The 21,543-nt window shown below is 37.9% G+C and overlaps 1 protein-coding gene across 2 annotated transcripts in view; it reads right to left on the reverse strand.

Moving 5' to 3' along the window:
• Window positions 1-21,543, reverse strand: part of PIK3C2G (phosphatidylinositol-4-phosphate 3-kinase catalytic subunit type 2 gamma) — a 651,449-nt gene that overhangs the window by 491,096 nt on the left and 138,810 nt on the right. The window contains exon 1 of one of the 2 annotated variants that reach the window (XM_086401878.1): window positions 2,911-3,002. The exons of the other annotated variant lie outside the window; for it this stretch is intronic. The gene's annotated coding sequence lies outside the window, so the exon portion shown is untranslated. Of the gene's footprint in view, window positions 1-2,910; window positions 3,003-21,543 lie in introns of those variants that run through there. 2 annotated transcript variants of the gene reach the window in all.

Raw genomic sequence — 21,543 nt, forward strand, 5'->3', positions numbered from 1 at the left:
GTAAGTAAATCTTTCACTTATAGTCCTATGAAGTAGGACTCTTCTCATTGTTTAATTATATTACACCAGCATCAAAAAGTATAAAATTCTGATGTTAGCTTTGAGTTAAAATGTGAATTCATTGGCAATAGTGATAATAAAATATAAAGAATAAAGCACTGTGTTTGTTAAGTAATAATAAATACTCCCAAACTTGAGCTATATATTATTGAATATGCCTTTTTTCTTCCATAAGCTTTTCCCTATTTTGTGGGGGAGGGGCTCAATTACCTCCTTAATGGAGTACTTTAAAATTCAGATGCCAAATTATTAATATCATGTAGTACAGTTCTCATACTTTTAGCAGTTGATATAAAAATTCTGGAAAGACTCTGGGCATATGAAAATAGATTCCTTTTATAGTTCAAAAATTGAGAGCCAGAAGGAATGTAGGACTTCCATGACAGCATATGGGAAAATTATAAATCTTGAAATCTCACCCATATCTTTGATTTCAGAATGAATCTTTTATTATAATCTATCTTGCTGTATTAAAAAAATACTGTGCTTTTTTCCTTCCGAGACACCATCAGTCAGATCAGATCAGATCAGATCAGTCGCTCAATCGTGTCTGACTCTTTGCGACCCCATGAATCGCAGCACACCAGGCCTCCCTGTCCATCACCAACTCCCGGAGTTCACTGAGACTCATGTCCATCGAGTCAGTGATGCCATCCAGCCATCTCATCCTCTGTCGTGCCCTTCTCCTCTTGCCCCCAATCCCTCCCAGCATCAGAGTCTTTTCCAATGAGTCAACTCTTCGCATGAGGTGGCCAAGTACTGGAGTTTCAGCTTCAGCATCATTCCTTCCAAAGAAATCCCAGGGCTGATCTCCTTCAGAATGGAGATCAGAATGGAGGTTGGATCTCCTTGCAGTCCAAGGGATTCTCAAGAGTCTTCTCCAACACCACAGTTCAAAAGCATCATTTCTTCGGTGCTCAGCCTTATCCACAGTCCAACTCTCACATCCATACATGACCACAGGAAAAACCATAGCCTTGTCTTGATGGACCTTTTTTGGCAAAGTAATGTCTCTGCTTTTGAATATGCTATCTAAGTTGGTCATAACTTTCCTTCCAAGGAGTAAGCGTCTTTTAATTTCATGGCTGCAGTCACCATCTGCAGTGATTTTCGAGCCCAGAAAAATAAAGTCTGACACTGTTTCCACTGTTTCCCCATCTATTTCCCATGAAGTGATGGGACCGGATGCCATGATCTTCGTTTTCTGAATGTTGAGCTTTAAGCCAACTTTTTCACTCTCCATTTTCACTTTGATCAAGAGGTTTTTAGTTCCTCTTCACTTTCTGCCATAAGGGTGGTGTCATCTGCATATCTGAGGTTATTGATATTTCTCCAAAACACTTTAGAAAAATAATTTAAGATATCAGAGAAAATTGCATGTTTCATTGGTTTCCTGGATTAAGGTAGTTCTCAGAAACCCAGAAATTAGGTATGAAAAAGGCTCTGAGTTCCACCAAAAGTAATGTAAAATCTCTGCCTACCAAGTGCTCTGTTTTATTTTACTCTTTTAGCAATCCACCAAGAACCTGCAGAATCCCGTTTTGTTAGACTGCCTAACCATTAGAATCTATAATGTCTCTTTCTGTTAATACAAAGGGCTTGACCAAGAGCTGATGATACCCAGAATTACCTTAGGTTTCTTTTATTATACTTTTAGATTCTGTTGTTAGCTATCTGATTATATTGTTATTGACACTGATAGGCAGTTCATTTTCTACTTTATTATGTATCCTGGAATTTGGGGAAAATGTCCTTTTCTTCCAGACATTTTCTTTGGCAGATAAAGTTATTTTGCTTAATTCTATAATTTACTAAGATCACTGTGACAGCTAATATTCTACCACTGTTTTCACACTAAATTCTTACAGTAGAGCCTCTTGTCTCATAATTACTAGCTCACAATATCTTGAACTGTAATTGTCACTTTGTTCTCTCCTCCTGAACATAAGATCTTGAAAACAAGGATTCAGTCATAATTTTCTCAATATTTCTTTTGTCTATAGTAATATATAGCATTAAAAAGTCTCAAAATATTACATTAATAAGCTTAGGCGTATGCTCTACGTATTGTTACAATGACAGATTCCATGTTTGTGTCACATTTAGAGTTTCCAAATTTTAAATTCTATTTGAAAATGCAAGAACTGTAGGAAAAGTGTGTACACATTAAAAATGAAAGCTAGTTTCATAAGCTACAAGATAAAAAAAAATCCCAAAATGATAGCTCTGTAATGAGAACTTTATTATCTTGCCACTGGTTTCTTAAGTGTTAAGCACTTTTACTAATATTCTTTAACTGCACACTCTTATTTGTGACTAAAATATCTAGAGTGATCTGTGTTTCTAAAGTTTCTATTTTACCTCATTTCTTTGAATTTGAATTCCACTTGGTTCTTTGGATCAAGTGGAAATGAACTACTGACCTTGACCATATCATTTAACCTTTCTGGGTTTTAAAGTCCTGTCTCCAAAAGAAGAGTTTCACACCAAATCCTCAACAATTAAATGGTTAAACAAAATATTATTGCCATATATTGTTTTATTTTTACCCAGAAAAATTATCCCTGAAATTTGAAAAATATACATTGTAGAAAACATTGCTTATGGGAATTCTAATGCCATTTATGAAATAATCATTTTTACAATTATTTAGGTATTTCTATCATATAAATACAGTCCATGGAATTATCCAGGGCAGAATACTGGAGTGGGTAGCTTTTCCCTTCTCAAGGGTATCTTCCCAACCCAGGAATTGAACCCAGGTCTCCCACAATGCAGGAAGATTCTTTACCAGCTGAGCCACATATACAGATAATATCTTATAACACAATGTACATCAGTATTACTTACCTTATTATTTCTTCTTTATTTTAATTGTATTTCTCGCCTCATTAGAAAGCAAACAGGGTGAACTCAGAAGCTCATTTCATGTTTAATGATTCACTACACATTTTGAAAGGAGTTTTGTTCACCCTTGATTTTATCTTATCAGTTGCTGTGCAAATAAAATTACATGTTCCCATACTTTGTTTGAGAACCTTCAATGATTGGCATGACCACCATCAAAAATAATTTTCTCCAATCTCTTCCGTTAACTCTTACTGTTGACACATTTAATTTATATGATTAAAAAGTTACCAGTAACAATCTAGCTATTTAATGCTCCCTCTTTCAATAACTTTCAATAACTTCCAAGGCCTGGACAGGGGCTCAAGGCTATAAAAGGACTTTTATAAAATTTTAAAGAAATTGTATTATTCTCTGAGATTCTCACTCTCTTTTTCTGTCACCCATATAAAATCTAAAAGTTTCATTGATAATTTAATGGAATTGGAATTAAAAGTGTGTGTTGTAGCTTTGTATTTATATTTCTTCCCTACAAGGAAATTATTGGATTCACTGTCTTTTAAAGAATAGAGTTCAGTCTAATGAATTAATTCTCAAAACTTTTTGCTCCCAATAATATTTTATCCTCTTAAGAACTACTGAATAGCTTTTATTCATATAGTTTATATATATGTATGCATATGTGTATATAAAGACATCATATTAGAAATCATAATTGAGAACTATTTAAAATATATATATGTATTAATTTTTCTCTGAAGTTCTGTTTTTCAGCCAGATTGAGATGTAGCTGACATGTAACTTCAGGCAGAGTTAAGGTAGGCCACATGTTGATTTAATACATATATACTAAAAGACACTTGCTCCTTGGAAGAAAAGTTGTGACCAACCTATATAGTATATTAAAAAGCAGAGACATTACTTTGCCAACAAAGGTCCTTCTAATCAAAGCTATGGTTTTTCCTGAAGTCAGGTATGGATGTGAGAGTTGGACTATAAAGAAAGCTGAGCGCGGAAGAATTGATGCTTTTGAACTGTGATGCTGGAGGAGACTCTTGAGAGTCCCTTGGACTGCAAGGAGATCCAACCAGTCCATCCTAAGGGAAATCAGCCCTGAATATTCATTGCAAGGAATAATTTGGCCACCTGATGCAAAGGACTGACTCATTGGAAAAGACCCTAATGCTGGGAAAAATTGAAGGCAGGAAGAGAAGGGGATGACAGAGGACGAGATGGTTGGATGGCATCACCAATGCAGTGGACATGAGTTTGAGTAAACTCTGGGAGTTGGTGATGGACAGGGAGGCCTGGCGTGCTGCAGTCCATGGGGTCACAAAGAGTCAGACACAACTGAGTGACTGAGTTGTACGGAACTGATACTGCAAAATGATTACTGCCTAGGGTTAGCTAAAACATGCAACATGTCACCTAATTGCTCTTTGTTTTCTGTGGTTAGAACATTTGAGATTTACTGTCTTAGATACTTTTAGGTATGTAATACAGTATTATAGTTAATAACTATCATGACTTGCTATATATTAGATTTCTAGAACACATGTATCTTATGATCAGAGGTATGGACCATATGATCAGTATCTCCCATTCCCCTGTCCTCCCCCTACCCAGAACCTGGTAAGCACCACTCTGCTGTCTGTTTTTGTGAGTTCAGATTTTTTAGATTCCGCATGCAAGTGATACCATACAGTATTTATCTTTTTCTGACTGACTCGTTTCATTTAGCATAATGCCCTCAAGGTTCATCTGTGTTGTCACAAATGACAGAATGTGCTTATTCACAGCTGAATAATATTTCACTATATATATATATATATATATATACACACACACATTATTATAATATGCATGTGTAATATATATCTATATATGTAAACCATGCCTTCTTTCTCTGTCCTCCATTGATGGACATGAATGTTGTTTTCCATGTCTTGGCTATTGTGAATAATGCTTTAGTAAATGTGAGAGTGTATATATCTCTTTGAGATTTTATTTTTATTTCTTTTGGATATATACCCAGAAGTGGGATTGCTGAATCATATGGTATTTCTAGTTTTTTGAGGAAGTTCCATACTATTTTCTATAGTGGCTGTGCCAACTTCCATTCTCAACAAAAATGTACAAAGATTTCTTTCTATCCATATCCTCACCAAAATTTCTTATCCTGTCTTTTGTCAAGTTTTCCCCAAACCATTGTGTATTCTTGGCTTCTTTGTCATACATTAATTTACCATGTATGTGTGGGTTTATTTCTGTGCTCTCTGTTCTATGGATCTCTGTCTGTTTTTTATAACACTGTCATATTGTTTTGATTATTACACCTTTGTAGTATATTTTGATACCAGGATGTGTGATACCTCCAGCTTTTATTTTCTTTCCAAGATTGCTTAGCTATGTAGGGTCTTTCATGATTCCACATAGCTTTTAAGACTTTTTGTTCAATTTCTGTAAAAAAGAACATCAAAATTTTGATTGGGATCACATTAAATCTCAAGATTGCTTTGATAGTATAGTCATTTTAACAGTATTAATTCTTCCAGTCCATGAGAGTGGAATATCTTTCCATTTATTTATGCATTCTTCAGTTTGTTAATCAGTGTCTTATTCTGTTAAATGTACAGATCTTTTGCCTTCTTGATTAAATATTTTCCTAAATATTTTGTTCTTTTTGATGCTATTATAAACAGGGTTGTTTTTTATCTTCTTGATAGTTGTTGCTGTATAGAAAGACAGCTGGTTTTTGTATACTGATATTATATTCTGCTAAACTACCTATTTTATTTATTAGTTCTAACAGTTTTTGGTATAGTCTTTTCATATAAACCCAATTCATTTTTCTTGTCTAATTGCTCTGAATAGGACTTCTAGGACTATTTTGAATAAAAGTGATAAGAAGGGACATACTTATCTTGTTCATGAACTTAGAGTAAGGCTTTCAGATTTTTTAAACTCTTAACCTCTTAATTTTGGTTGCTTCATTTATGAAATCTATAAAATCTAAAGGGTAAATGGTTTTTCATGTCCCTCAGAGTACTAAAAATTGCATGAAATTTAGTGTAATGTGAGTTTGTTATACCTACATATTGTAGCTATTGTAACTTCATATTATTTCAATATTGTTATTAGAAATGGGATTACACTAGGGTACAATTCTATTTCTCCATTTTTTATTTATTTAAAAAATTAGTTAGGGAGATTTATCCCTAAAATACTTTGAAACCTTCTTTAAAAAGTAGTAATAGCATTTTTGAGCTAATTGAATTATATTCCTAAGGATTTTTTTATTAAAAAATAATTCTTAAAAATTCTCTTTGTTGACAATGCACCTGTACCATTCTCTTTCATAGATCTGAGTAATAATCAGTTTATTTTTCCTTTTGTAGTATATTATAAAATACACATTGATTCAGAAGTATCATTTCAGGGCTTTTTATCAAGTTAAAAACCTATCCTTTGTTCCTACAAAGAATTGAATGTACTGAATAATATGGATTGTTCATCTGACTTCTTAGAGACAAGAAAGCCCCAGTGGTACACTCTGAGAAGGTACAAAAACTAGGGTTAAAAGCTCTAGAGTTAAGGTGATCCTATGATTACTTTGGGACGTGAGTTTAAACAAACCTTGGAATAAGAATTGAATCCATTAAAAAAAAAAAAAAAAAACTCCCTGATGAGATGTATTAGATATACTCTGACTGCCAGTCTTGGGAGAAAAGAAGTTCAAAACTGTTCCCTTTTAGTTAAGGGAAATGTCTCCTTGTGAGAAATCAAGACCCAAGGTCTGTGTCTTAGGTGAAATCAATTATGATTAAAAGGCACCAACTGTGTGCCGAAGTCCTCAGTCTGAGATTAGCAAAAATATTTGTCCTGGTCCAGAGATACCCTTGTAAACCTGTAACACTGCTCTAGAGCCACACTCTTATAATGTAAGGCTGGGAGGAATTCAGTAGGGAAAAATTACAATCCTCACTACAAAGCAGCTTTAGATTAAAATAAATCACAACACAAGTGAATGAACAAAGTGCCATGAGTAAAGTATCAGTTCTAGCAAAAATAAGCCAGAATTTTGAAATAACAAGACTAAATGAAAATAATAAAATGAATCTTATGTGTTTAAAATGATTAAGCAATAAAGTGTAAAACCTATAAGGATAGGACAAAATACTGTAAGGATAGACAAAATATAATAAAAATAGAAATTATGCACAGTACACATAATGCAGAAAGAACAGATTATGTATATATGTATATATATGTACACACATATCTTTTATACACACACACACACACACACACACATATATATGTATATATTTGTATTCAAGCCAGTGGCTCAGATGATAAAGAATCTACCTGCAGTGCGGGAGTCCCAGGTTCAATCCCTGGGGTAGGAACATCCCCTAGGCTACCCACTCCAGACATGCAGTAGAGACTGAACAACAACAGCAAGAAAACAAGAAAGAGAGACTCTGGGTTTAGATTAAAATGGAAAAATGTCCAGTTAAATATAAACTATAAATTACATCATGAAATTAGCTTAACAAGTATGTTTTGAGATCCTATTATGCGCCAAGCATTGTTCTAGATATTTCAGTACCTCACTGAGTCAAACATACAAATACTCCTGTGACCATGAAATGCAATTTCTAGTGGGAGAGAGAAAATAAACAGTAAGTACATTACAAAAAAGGTAGAAAATATGAACAATAAGCACAGAGAGTTTTAAGCTAAATAATATAAAAGATATATCAGCAGATACTTAGTGAAAGAACATTGTGATATCTGTATTAGTATGAGAAAAATGAAAGCCGGGAGGACAAGTGGCAGAGGAGCAGGCGGATGCGGAGTACATCACTCTCCATGGATACATCAGGAATACACCTTTAGACACAGAAGTACATGCAGAACTCCAGCTGAGAGCAGAAAGGAGTACTTGATCAGTGGAAAAGAATATATAGAACCAGGCAAAACTCAGTAGGACAAAGGAACTAGGGGGAAAAACAGGAGTGTTAGTAGGACTGGACCTGCACTCGGTGGGTGGGGAATTGATGCAGGGGTTCTATACCCACTTAAGGGCAGTAATCTGAGTCAGAAGAGAAACATTTAAGGCTGAGAGTGAAACAACTGATCTGTGGCAGCCTAAATGGAATTCGAATGAGACAGTCCTTGTCACAGCCATACATAATTATTATTTGCCTGATTTTGTAATTGCCATTGATATGGGGTTCATCTTTGGTTTCTTGGTTTTTTTGATATTTGTTTTACTCTCCCTTAATGCCATAACAAATCACTTGTAGAATATTCATTTCTGACCAGAGATAAAACCTTGAACCTTTGGAGTGGGAGCACTGACTCCAAGACTCTAGACTCCCAGAGCACTAGCCCTCAGTTCAGTTGCTCAGCCGAGTCCGACTCTTTGTGACCCCATGAATTGCAGCACACCAGGCCTCCCTGTCCATCACCAAATCCCGGAGATCAATCAGACTCACGTCCAACGAGTCAGTGATGCCATCCAGCCATCTCATCCTCTGTCGTCCCCTTCTCCTCCTGCCCCATATCCCTCCCAGCATCAGAGTCTTTTCCAACGAGTCAACTCTTCACATGAGGCGGCCAAAATACTGGAGTTTCAGCTTCAACATCATTCCCTCCAAAGAAATCCCAGGGCTGATCTCCTTCAGAATGGATTGGTTGGATCTCCTCGCAGTCCAAGGGGCTCTCAAGAGTCTTCTCCAACACCACAGTTCAAAAGCATCAATTCTTTGGTGCTCAGCCTTCTTCACAGTCCAACTCTCACATCCATACATGATGACAAGAAAAACCATAGCCTTGACTAGATGGACTTCTGTTGGCAAAGTAAGGTCTCTACTTTTGAATATGATATCTAGGTTGGTCATAACTTTCCTTCCAAGGAGTAAGCGTCTTTTAATTTCATGGCTGCAATCACCATCTGCAGTGACTTTGGAGCCCAGAAAAATAAAGTCTGACACTGCTTCCACTGTTTCCCCATCTATTTGCCATGAAGTGATGGGACCAGATGCCATGATCTTCGTTTTCTGAATGTTGAGCTTTAAGACAACTTTTTCACTCTCCTCTTTCACTTTCATCAAGAGGCTTTTGAGTTCCTCATCACTTTCTGCTATAAGGGTGGTGTCATCTGCATATCTGAGGTTATTGACATTTCTCCTGGCAATCTTGATTCCAGCTTGTGCTTCTTCCAATCCAGCGTTTCTCATGATGTATTCTGCATATAAGTTAAATAAGCAGGGTCACAATATACAGCCTTGACGTATTCCTTTTCCTATTTGGAACCAGTCTGTTGTTCCATGTCCAGTTCTAACTGTTGCTTCCTGACCTGCATATAGGTTTCTCAAAAGGCAGTTCAGGTGGTCTGGTATTCCCATCTCTTTCAGAATTTTCCACAGTTTATTGTGATCCACGCAGTCAAAGGCTTTGGCATAGTCAATAAAGCAGAAATAGATGTTTTTCTGGAACTCTCTTGCTTTTTCCATGATCCAGTGGATGTTGCCAATTTGATCTCTGGTTCCTTTGTCTTTTCTAAAACAAGCTTGAACATCTGGAAGTTCATGGTTCATGTATTGCTGAAGCCTGGCTTGGAGAATTTTGAGCATTACTTTACTAGCATGTGAGATGAGTGCAATTGTGCAGTAGTTTGAGCATTCTTTGGCATTGCCTTTCTTTGGGATTGGAATGAAAACTGACCTTTTCCAGTCCTGTGACCACTGCTGAGTTTTCCAAATTTGCTGGCATATTGAATGCAGCACTTTCACAGCATCATCTTTCAGGATTTGAAATAGCTCAACTGGAATTCCATCACCTCCACTAGCTTTGTTCATAGTGATGCTTTCTAAGGCCCACTTGACTTTGCATTCCAGGATATCTGGCTCTAGGTCAGTGATCACACTATCGTGATTATCTGGGTCATGAAGATCTTTTTTGTACAGTTCTGTGTATTCTTGCCACCTCTTCTTAATATCTTCTGCTTCTGTTAGGTCCATACCATTTCTGTCCTTTATCGAGCTCATCTTTGCATGAAATGTTCCCTTGGTATCTCTAATTTTCTTGAAGAGACCTCTAGTCTTTCCCATTCTGTTGTTTTCCTCTATTTCTTTGCATTGATTGCTGAGGAAGGCTTTCTTACCTCTTCTTGCTATTCTTTGGAACACTGCATTCAGATGCTTATATCTTTCCTTTTTTCCTTTGCTTTTCACTTCTCTTCTTTTCACAGCTATTTGTAAGGCCTCCCCAGACAGCCATTTTGCTTTTTTGCATTTCTTTTCCATGGGGATAGTCTTTCCCATTCTGTTGTTTTCCTCTATTTCTTTGCATTGATTGCTGAGGAAGGCTTCCTTATCTCTTCTTGCTATTCTTTGGAACACTGCATTCAGATGCTTATATCTTTCCTTTTCTCCTTTGCTTTTCACAGCTATTTGTAAGGCCTCCCCAGACAGCCATTTTGCTTGTTTGCATTTCTTTTGCATGGGGATGGTCTTGATCCCTGTCTCCTGTACAATGTCACGAACCTCATTCCATAGTTCATCAGGCACTCTATCAGATCTGGGCCCTTAAATCTATTTCTCACTTCCACAGTATAATCATAAGGGATTTGATTTAGGTCATACCTGAATGGTCTAGTGGTTTTCCCTACTTTCTTCAATTTAAGTCTGAATTTGGCAATAAGGAGTTCATGATCTGAGCCACAGTCAGCTCCTGGTCTTGTTTTTGTTGACTGTATAGAGCTTCTTCATCTTTGGCTGCATAGAATATAATCAATGTGATTTCAGTGTTGACCATCTGGTGATGTCCATGGGTAGAGTCTTCTCTTGTGTTTGTCCATCACCAATTCCTGGTGTTTACCCAAACTCATGTCCATCGAGTCGGTGATGCCATCCAGCCATCTTATCCTCTGTTGTCCCCTTCTCCTCCTGCCCCCAATCCCTCCCAGCATCAGAGTCTTTTCCAATGAGTCACCTCTTCACATGAGGTGGCCAAAGTACTGGAGTTTCAGCTTTAGCATCATTCATTCCAAAGAAATCCCAGGGCTGATCTCCTTTAGAATGGACTGGTTGGATCTCCTTGCAGTCTAAGGGACTCTCAAGAGTCTTCTCCAACACCACAGTTCAAAAGCATCATTTCTTTGGCGCTCAGCTTTCTTCACAGTCCAACTCTCACACCCGTACATGACTACTGGAAAAACCATAGCCTTGACTAGATGGAACTTTGTTGGCAAAGTAATGTCTCTGCTTTTTAATATGCTATCTAGGTTGGTCATAACTTTCCTTTCAAAGAGTAAGCATCTTTTAATTTCATGGCTGAAGTCACCATCTGCAGTGATTTTGTAGCCCCAAAGAATAAAATCAGCCACTGTTTCTCCATCTATTTGCCATGAAGTGATGGGACTGGATGCCATGAACTTAGTTTTCTGAATGTTGAGCTTTAAGCCAACTTTTTCACTTTCATCAAGGGGCTTTTTAGTTCCTCTTCACTTTCTAGCAGCTCAATACATAAGACAAACACAAACAGCCTTAAAAGGAGAAATTGACAGTAACAAAATAACAGTAGGAGACTTTAACACCCCACTCACACAAATGGACAGATCATCAAAACAGAAAATTCATAAGGAAACACAAATCTTAAAGGATAACATTAGATGAGATGGATCTCATTGATATTTTCAGAACATTGCATCCAAATTCAGAAGAACATCTTTTCAAGTGTACATTGAATATTCTCCAGGATAGACCACATTTTGGGTCACAAATCAAACCTCAGTAAATTTAAGAAAATTGAAATCATATCACACATCTTTTCTGACTTCAGTGCTATGAGACTAGATATCGATTACAAGAAAAAAAAAAACTGTAATGAGTCGCCAGTCCAGGTTCAATGCTCGATACTGGATGCTTGGGGCTGGTGCACTGGGACGACCCAGAGGGATGGTACAGGGAGGGAGGAGGGTTCAGGATGGGGAACACATGTTTACCTGTGGTGGATTCATGTTGATATGTGGCAAAACCAATACAGTATTGTAAAGTTAAAAAAAAAAAAAGAAAAGAAATATCTAACTACATTAGAAAAAAAAACTGTAAGAAATACAAACGTGGAGATTAAACAACACAACTTTAAATAACCAACGGGTTACTGAAAAATGAAAAGGGAAATCAAAAAATTTATATAAACAAATGACAATGAGAACACAACAACTCAAAACCTATGGGATGCAGCAAAAGCAGTTCTAAGAGGGAGAAAGTGAAGTAGCTCAGTCATGTCCGACTCTTTTCATCCCCATGGACTGTAGCCTACCAGGCTCCTCCGTCCATGGAATTTTCCAGGCAAGAATACTGGAATGGGTTGCCATTTCCTTCTGCAAGGGATCTTCCTGACCCAGGAATCGAACCCAGGTCTCCCGTATTGCAGGCAGATACTTTACCTTTATTGCTGTACAATACTACCTCAAGAAACAAGAAAAACATCAAATAGACAACCTAACTTTACACCTAAAGCAACTGGAAAAATAAGAACAAAAACATTCCAAAATTAGTAGAAGGAAAGAAATTATAAAGATCTGAGCAAAAATAAATGAAAAATAAATAAACAAAGTAAAGATTAATAAAACTAAAAACTGGTTCTTTGAGAAGATAAACAAAATTGACAAACCCTTGGCCAGACGCACCAAGAAAAAAAGAAAGAAAAACCAAATCAACAAAATTAGAAATGAAAAAAGAGAGGTTACAACAGACAATGCAGAAATACAAAGGATTATGAGACTATTATGAACAACTATATGGCAATAAAATAGATAACCTGGAAGAAATGGATAGATTCTTAAATAAGGTCAATCTTCTAAGACTGAACAAGGAAGAAATAGAAATTATGAACATCCCAATTACAAGCACTGAAATTGAACCTATGATCAAAAATCTCCCAAAAACCAAAAGCCCAGGACCACATGGCTTCACAGGAGAATTCTATCAAACATTTAGAGAAGAGCTAATGCCTGTCCTTCTAAAGCTCTTTCAAAAAACTGCAGAGGAAAGAAAACTGCCAAACTCATTCTACAAGGCCACCATCACCCTGATACCAAAACCAGACAAAGAAAACACAAAATAAGAAAACTAAAGCAAGAGAGTTCCAGAAAAACATCTATATCTGCTTTATTGACTATGCCAAAGCCTTTGACCGTATGTATCACAATAAACTGCAGAAAATTCTGAAAGAGATGGGAATACCAGACCACCTGAACTGCCTCTTGAGAAACCTATATGCAGGTCAGGAAGCAACAGTTAGAACTGGACATGGAACAACAGACTGGTTCCAAATAGGAAAAGGAATACGTCAAGGCTGTATATTGTCACCTTGATTATTTAACTTCTATGCAGAGTACATCATGAGAAATGCTGGGCTGGAAGAAGCACAAGCTGGAATCAAGATTGCCAGGAGAAATATCAATAACGTCAGATATGCAGATGACACCACCCTTATAGCAGAAAGTGAAGAGGAACTCAAAAGCCTCTTGATGAAAGTGAAAGAGGAGAGTGAAAAAGTTGTCTTAAAGCTCAACATTCAGAAAACAAAGATCATGGCATCTGGTCCCATCACTTCATGGGAAATAGATGGGGAAACAGTGGAAACAGTGTCAGACTTTATTTTTCTGAGCTCCAAAATCACTGCAGATGGTGATTGCAGCCATGAAATTAAAAGACGCGTACTCCTTGAAAGGAAAGTTATGACCAACCTAGATAGCATATTGAAAAGCAGAGACGTTACTTTGCCAACAAAGGTCCATCAAGACAAGGCTATGGTTTCTCCAGTAGTCATGTATGAATGTGAGAATTGGACTGTGAAGAAAGCTGAGCACCGAAGAATTGATGCTTTTGAACTGTGGTGTTGGAGAAGACTCTTGAGAGTCCCTTGGACTGCAAGGAGATCCGACCAGTCCATTCTAAAGGAGATCAGTCTTGGGTGTTCTTTGGAAGAAATGATGCTAAAGCTGAAACTCCAGTACTTTGGCCACCTCATGCAAAGAGTTGACTCATTGGAAAAGACTCTGATGCTGGGAGGGATTGGGGGCAGGAGAAGAAGGGGACCACAGAGGATAAGATGGCTGGATGGCATCACCGACTAGATAGACATGAGTCTGAGTGAACTCTGGGAATTGGTGATGGACAGGGAGGCCTGGTGTGCTGCAGTTCATGGGGTTGCAAAGAGTCGGACACGACTGAGCGGATGAACTGAACTGATAGGCTAATATCACTGATGAACATAGGTGCAAAAATCTTCAACAAAATTTTGGCAAACAGAATTCAGCAACACATCAAAAGCTCATACATCATGATCAAGTTAGGTTTACTTGAGGGATGCAAGGATTCTTCAATATACAGAAATCAGTATGATACCCCATATTAACATATTGAAAGATAATAACCACATGATCATCTCAATAGATGCAGAAAAATCCTTTGACAAATTCAGCATCTATTTGTGATGTAAAACTCTTTAAAAATGGGCATAGAAGGAAACTACCTTAACATAGTAAAGGCCATATATGATAAGCCTACAGCAAACATTATTATCAATGGCGAAAAACGGAAAGCATTCTCCCTAAGATCAGGAACTATGTAATTCAACATAGTTTTGAAAGTCCTAGCTACAGCAATCAGAGAAGAAAAAGAAACAAAAGGAATCCAGATCAGAAAAGAAGAAGTAAAGCTCTCACTGTTGGCAGATGATACAATACTGTACATAGAAAACCCTAAAGATAGTATCAGAAAATTACTAAATCTAATCAGTGAATTTAGCAAAGTTGCAGGAGACAAAATCAATACACAGAAATCACTTGTATTTCTATATATTAATGAAAAATCATAAAGAGAAATTAAGGAATCAATCCCACTCACCACTGCAACAAAAAGAATTAAATATCTAGGAATAAACTTACCTAAGGAGACAAAAGAACTGTACACAGAAAATTATAAGACACTGATGAAATAAATCAAAGACAACATAAACAGAGAGATATTCCATGTTCCTGGGTAGGAAGACTCAATCCTGTGAAAATGAGTATACTATCAAACACAATCTACACAGATTCAATGTAATCCCTGTTAAATTACCAATGGCATTTTCCACAGAACCAGAACAAAAATTTCATAATTCATATGGAAACACAAAATACCTCAAATAGCCAGAGCAGTCTTGAGAAAAAGAATGGAACTGGAGGAATCAAGCTTTCTGATTTCAGATTATACTACAAAGCTACAGTCATCAAGACAGTATGGTCTTGGCACAAAAACAGAAATATAGACCAATGGAACAAGATAGAAAGCCCAAAAATAAACCCATGCATCTATGGATACCTTATTTTTGACAAAGGAGGCAGGAATATACAATGGGGCAAAGACAGCCTCTTCAATAAATGGTGCTGGGAAAACTGCACAGCTACATGTAAAAGAATGAAATTAAAACACTTCCTAACACCATACACAAAGATAAACTCAAAATGGATTAAAGACCTAAATGTAAGGCCAGAAACTATAAAACTCTTAGAGGAAAACATAGAACACTTGATGACATAAATCAAAACAAGATCCTCTATGACCCACTTCCTAGAATAATGGAAATAAAAACAAAAGTAAACAAGTGGGACCTGATTAAACTTAAACGCTATTGCACAGCAAAGGAAACTATAAGCAAGGTGAAAAGAAAACCCTCAGAATAGGAGAAAATAATAGCAAATGAAACAGCTGACAAAGGATAAATTTCCAAAATATACAAGCAGCTCATACAACTCAATACCAGAAAAACAACCCAAACAAAAAGTGGGAAAAAGATCTAAACAAACATTTCTCCAAAGAAGACATATAGATGGCTAACAAACACATGAAAAGGTGCTCAACATTGCTCATTATTAGAGAAATGCAAATCAAAACTACAAGGAGCTATCACCTCACACTGGCCAGAATGGCCCTCATCAAAATGTCTACAAACAGTAAATTCTGGAAAGGGTGTGGAGAAAAGGGAACACTCTTACACTGTTGGTGGAAATGTAAATTGAGACAGCCACTATGGAAGACAATATTGGAGATTCTTCAAAATATTAGGAGTAAAACCACCATATGACCCAGCAATGCCACTCCGAGGCATATACCCTGAGGAAACCAAAATTGAGACACATGAATCCCATGGTTCATTGCAGCACTATTTATAATAGCTAAAAAATGGAAGCAACTAGATGCCCATTGACAGATGAATGGATAAAGAAGTTGTGGTATATATACACAATGGAATATTACTCAGCCATAAGAAGGAATGCATTTGAGTGAGTTCTAATGAGGTGGCACCTATTTTACAGAGTGAAGTTAGCCAGAAAGAGAAAGATAAATACATTGTTCTAAGACATATATACAGAATCTAGAAAAATGGTACTGAATAATTTATTTACGGGGCAACAATGGAGAAACAGACATAGAGAATAGACTAATAGACATGGAGAGAAGGGAGGAGAGGGTGAGATGTATGGAAAGAGTAACATGGAGACTTACATTACCATATATAAAATAGATAGCCAATGGGAATTTGCTGTATGGCTCCAGAAACTCAAACAGGGCTCTATATCAACCTAGAGGATTGGGATGGGGAGGGAGATGGGAGGCATTTTCAAAAGGAAGGGGATATATGTATATCTATGGCTGATTCATGTTGAGGTTTGACACAAAACAGCAAAATTCTGCAAAGCAATTATCCTTCAATTAAAAAAAAATCATTAAAAAAAAAAAAACAAAAACTGAAAGCCAAACTATTACTAGTGAATAAAGATATTAGTCAAGGGTATGGTTTTTCCTGTGGTCATGTATGGATGTGACAGTTGAACTGTAAAGAAAGCTGAGTGCTGAAGTATTGATGCTTTTGAGCTGTGGTGTTGGAGAAGACTCTTGAGAGTCCCTTGGACTGCAAGGAGATCCAACCAGTCCATTCTGAAGGAGATCAGCCCTGGGATTTCTTTGGAAGGAATGATGCTAAAGCTGAAACTCCAGTACTTTGGCCACCTCATGCGAAGAGTTGACTCATTGGAAAAGACCCTGATGTTGGGAAAGATTGAGGGCAGGAGGAGAAGGGGATGACAGAGGATGAGATGGTTGGATGGCATCACTGACTCAGTGGCCATGTGTTTGGATAGACTCTGGCAGTTGGTGATGGACAGGGAGACCTGGCATGCTGTGGTTCATGGGGTCACAAAGAGTCGGATACGACTGAGTGGCTGAACTGATACTGATTCCTATTACCTATTTCTTACAGTCATTAAGGTTTTCAACCTTTTCGGTTACGACTGAGAAGGCTGCACCAGTGTCTATGAGAAATTTTATCAAGTGGTCCGCCATTTCAGTGACCACCTGAGTCTTGGCGTCAGTTATGTAGCGTCTCTAAGGCAGAGCCACTTTAGGCATTGGACCCCATCAGTCTTTAGATGGTGAAACCATCAAAGGCAGAGGGGCCCCTGCCATACTGGCATCTGGGCCATTCCCTCTGCCAATGACCTGGCTGTTTGCAAAGGAAGTATCAATCACAGTCTTTACTCCAGTGTCCCTTCTGTCCACACAGGGCACACTGATTTTGCCTGGGTACCCATGGGCCTTGTGGTCTACCGTGGCCAAACTGGCCCAGAAATCCTGGTCTTTTGGTGGTCTTTGAGTGGACAAAGACTTTGTCATCATTTGGGTTTTTTCTTTATCTCTCTGTGTTCATTCCACCTTTTTGGCCATATCCCTATTATTGAAAACCAAATAAGCCAATTGTAGCAAGTCATTCATAGGGATCTGATGACCATCAGTTTTTTGAATTTTGTGTCTGATGGCTGGAGCAGACTGCACTATGAAATATATGCTCAAAAGGGTCTGTCCCTTGGCTAAGGAGGGATCCACATTTGTATACTTTTTAAAAGCCTAGCACGTGCAAAGAGCATATGCTAGGGACTATTAACTTACCGAGCTCACTGGCAGGATGTGGGTCTCATGCCACCATTGTTTGAACGTTTTGGGACATGTCCCATGCTTCCATTGCATGGTTTTGTTGCTAATCAAGCCTGCTGCGTTTTGTGGTTAAGAAAAGTGGCTTTCTTACGTGATTATTAGCCTATAGAATATAGCTTAAAAAATATATATGTATAGCTATAAAAATATAGCAATATTTTTTTACTTGCAGTCTCCTAGTGAGATTAACTATTTAATCACCCACTTTGTCCTTTTACTCTGTCCCTAGTAATACACATAGGAGCAAATGTAACAAAAGATGGAATCTTTACAGAGAAAGCAGTTAGTACTGAAGAACATAAAACAGCACATAGTAACTGGGGGCGTTATCACTGTCATGGATATAAACATTCAGTATCTTAAATATAGCAGTCCTCCTCGAATTAAACTATTAAGTGAGTGTGATGCTTATTTAAAATCTCAACATATTCTTTCATGAAACTTGATAAGCTCTTCTACAGATCATTGGGATGGGCAAAGGAACAAGATTGGCTAATATAATTTCAAAAGTAAGAGCAGTATAAGAAAAACTTAACCCTCTAGTCTCTAGAATCATTATACATGACAGGAACTTAAAAGGTATGCTATTTGAATAGGGTTTAACAAATAAGACAATGGACAGGGAGGCCTGGCGTGCTGCGGCCCATGGGGTCGCAAAGAGTTGGACACGACTGAGTGACTGAACTGAACTGATGTGCATATAGAGGGCTTCCCCAGTGGCACTAGTAGTAAAGAACTGGCCTGCCAATGCAGGAGACATAAGAGACCTGGGTTCGATCCCTGGGTTGGGAAGATCCCATGGAGGAGGGCATGGCAACCCTCTCCAGTGTTCTTGCCTGGAGAAAACCCATGGACAGAGGAGCCTGGTGGGCTACAGTCCATGGGGTTGCAGAGTTGGACAGGTCTGAAGTGGCTGAGCACACGCACATGTGCATAAATAATGTAGTGACATTACAAATCCATTTACTTTTAATATATGTCTTTATACTTAAAGTGAATTTCTTATCGATAACATACACTGTGTCTTGTTTTCTGATTCACTCAGACAATCTGTCTTTTAATTGGTGCATTTAGATGATTGGGCTTCCCTTGTGGCTCAGCTGGTAAAGAATCCGCCTGCAATGCCATAGACCTGGATTTGATCCCTGGTTGGGAAGATCCCCTGGAGAAGAGAAAGGCTACCCACTCCAGTATTCTGGCTTAGAGAATTCCATGGACTATACAGTCCATGGGATTGCAGGAGTCGGACACGACTGAGTGACTTTCATTCAGTTCAGTTCAATTCAGTCGCTCAGTCTGTCTGACTCTTTGGGACCCCATGAATCGCAGCATGCCAGGCCTACCTGTCCATCACCAATTCCCGGAGTTCACTGAGACTCATGTCCATCGAGTCTGTGATGCCATCCAGCCATATCATCCTCTGTTGTCCCCTTTTCCTCCTGCCCCCAATCCCTCCCAGCATCAGAGTCTTTTCAAATGAGTCAACTCTTCCCATCAGGTGGCCAAAGTACTGGAGTTTCAGCTTTAGCATCATTCCCTCCAAAGAACACCCAGGACTGATCTCCTTTAGGATAGACTGGTCGGATCTCCTTGCAGTCCAAGGGACTCTCAAGAGTCTTCTCCAACACCACAGTTCAAAAGCATCAATTCTTCAGTGCTCAGTTTTCTTCACAGTCCAACTCTCACATCCATACATGACCACTGGAAAAATCATAGCCTTGACTAGATGGACCTTTGTTGGCAAAGTAATGTCTCTGTTTTTCAATATGCTGTCTAGGTTGGTCATAACTTTCCTTCCAAGGAGTGTCTTTTATTTCATGGCTGCAATCACCATCTGCAGTGACTTTGGAGCCTCCAAAAATAAAGTCTGACACTGTTTCCCCATCTATTTCCCATGAAGTGATGGGACCAGATGCCATGATCTTCGTTTTCTGAATGTTGAGTTTTAAGCCAACTTTTTCATTCTCCTCTTTCACTTTCATCAAGAGGCTCTTCAGTTCCTCATCACTTTCTGCCATAAGGGTGGTGTCATCTGCATATCTGAGGTGATTGATATTTCTCCTGGCAATCTTGATTCCAGCTTGGGCTTCTTCCAGCCCAGTGTTTCTCATGATGTACTCTGCATAGAAGTTAAATAAGCAGGGTGACAGTATACAGCCTTGACGTACTCCTTTTCCTATTTGGAACCAGTCTGTTGTTCCATGTCCAGTTCTAACTGTTGCTTCCTGACCTGCATATAGGTTTCTTAAGAGGCAGTCATGTGGTCTGGTATTCCCATCTCTTTCAGAATTTTCCACAGTTTGTTGTGATCCACACAGTCAAAGGCTTTGGCATAGTCAATAAAGCAGAAATAGATGTTTTTCTGGAACTCTCTTGCCTTTTCTATGATCCAGCCAATGCTGGCAATTTGATCTCTGGTTCCTTTGCCTTTTCTAAAACCAGCTTGAACATCTGGAATTTCATGGTTCATGTATTGCTGAAGCTTGGCTTGGAGAATTTTGAGCATTACTTTACTAGCATGTGAGATGAGTGCAATTGTGTGGTAGTTTGAGCATTCTTTGGCATTGCCTTTCTTTGGAATTGGAATGAAAATTGACCTTTCCAGTCCTGTGGCCACTGCTGAGTTTTCTAAATTTGCTGGCATATTGAGTGCAGCACTTTCACAGCATCATCTTTCAGGATTTGAAATAGTTCAACTGGAATTCCATCACCTCCACTAGCTTTATTCATAGTGATGCTTTCTAAGGCCCACTTGACTTCACATTCCAGAATGTCTGGCTCCAGGTGAGTGATCACACCATCGTGATTATCTTGGTCATGAAGATCTTTTTTATACAGTTCTTCTGTGTATTCTTGTCACCTCTTCTTAATATATTCTGCTTCTGTTAGGTCCATACCATTTCTGTCCTTTATCGAGCTCATCTTTGGATGAAATGTTCCCTTGGTATCTCGTCTAACTCAATGAAACTAAGCCATGCCATGTGGGGCCACTGATGACAGGTGGATAATGGTGGAGAGGTCTGACAGAATGTGTTCCATTGGAGAAGGGAATGGCAAACCACCTCTTCAAGAAAATGAGAGATACCAAGGGAACATTTCATGCAAAGATGGAAATTAGAGACTTTCATTAGATCATTGATATTCTGTGTAATTATTGACATAGTTGGGTTTATCTACCCTGTTTCTTAGTGTTTTCTTTCTGTTGTCCTTTGCTTTGTTCTTATTTTTGTTTTATTCTCCTTGTCTTCTTTTTGTGGTTTCTGGCATTAAATTTTAAGAGAAAAATTTCAACTCTTTTATTGCTATTTTAGTAAATTACTGAAAGAAATGTGCTTTCTGATTTGTCTTTTCCTCCAAGGTTTCAAATGCAGAAAATAATTATGGTGGTGGCTGACAATGGTGAGTGAGGTAAAAAGCAGTGAAATCATTAAATATGAATTCCCTTTTCCCTGCATTGTCCTCAGTGCCTAGCATGTTAAAATAGTGAAAGCAATTTTGATGATAATGACAATAAATCATGTGAAATAATCATTATGCATTCTCTAAAATTAAGAAAGTATAAATATTTAAATGACAA

This window comes from Bos grunniens, chromosome 5 (genome assembly GCF_055505025.1).
Source record: "Bos grunniens cultivar Pamir isolate PY7600 chromosome 5, Bosgru_T2T1.0, whole genome shotgun sequence".
Classification (NCBI taxonomy): domain Eukaryota; kingdom Metazoa; phylum Chordata; class Mammalia; order Artiodactyla; family Bovidae; genus Bos; species Bos grunniens.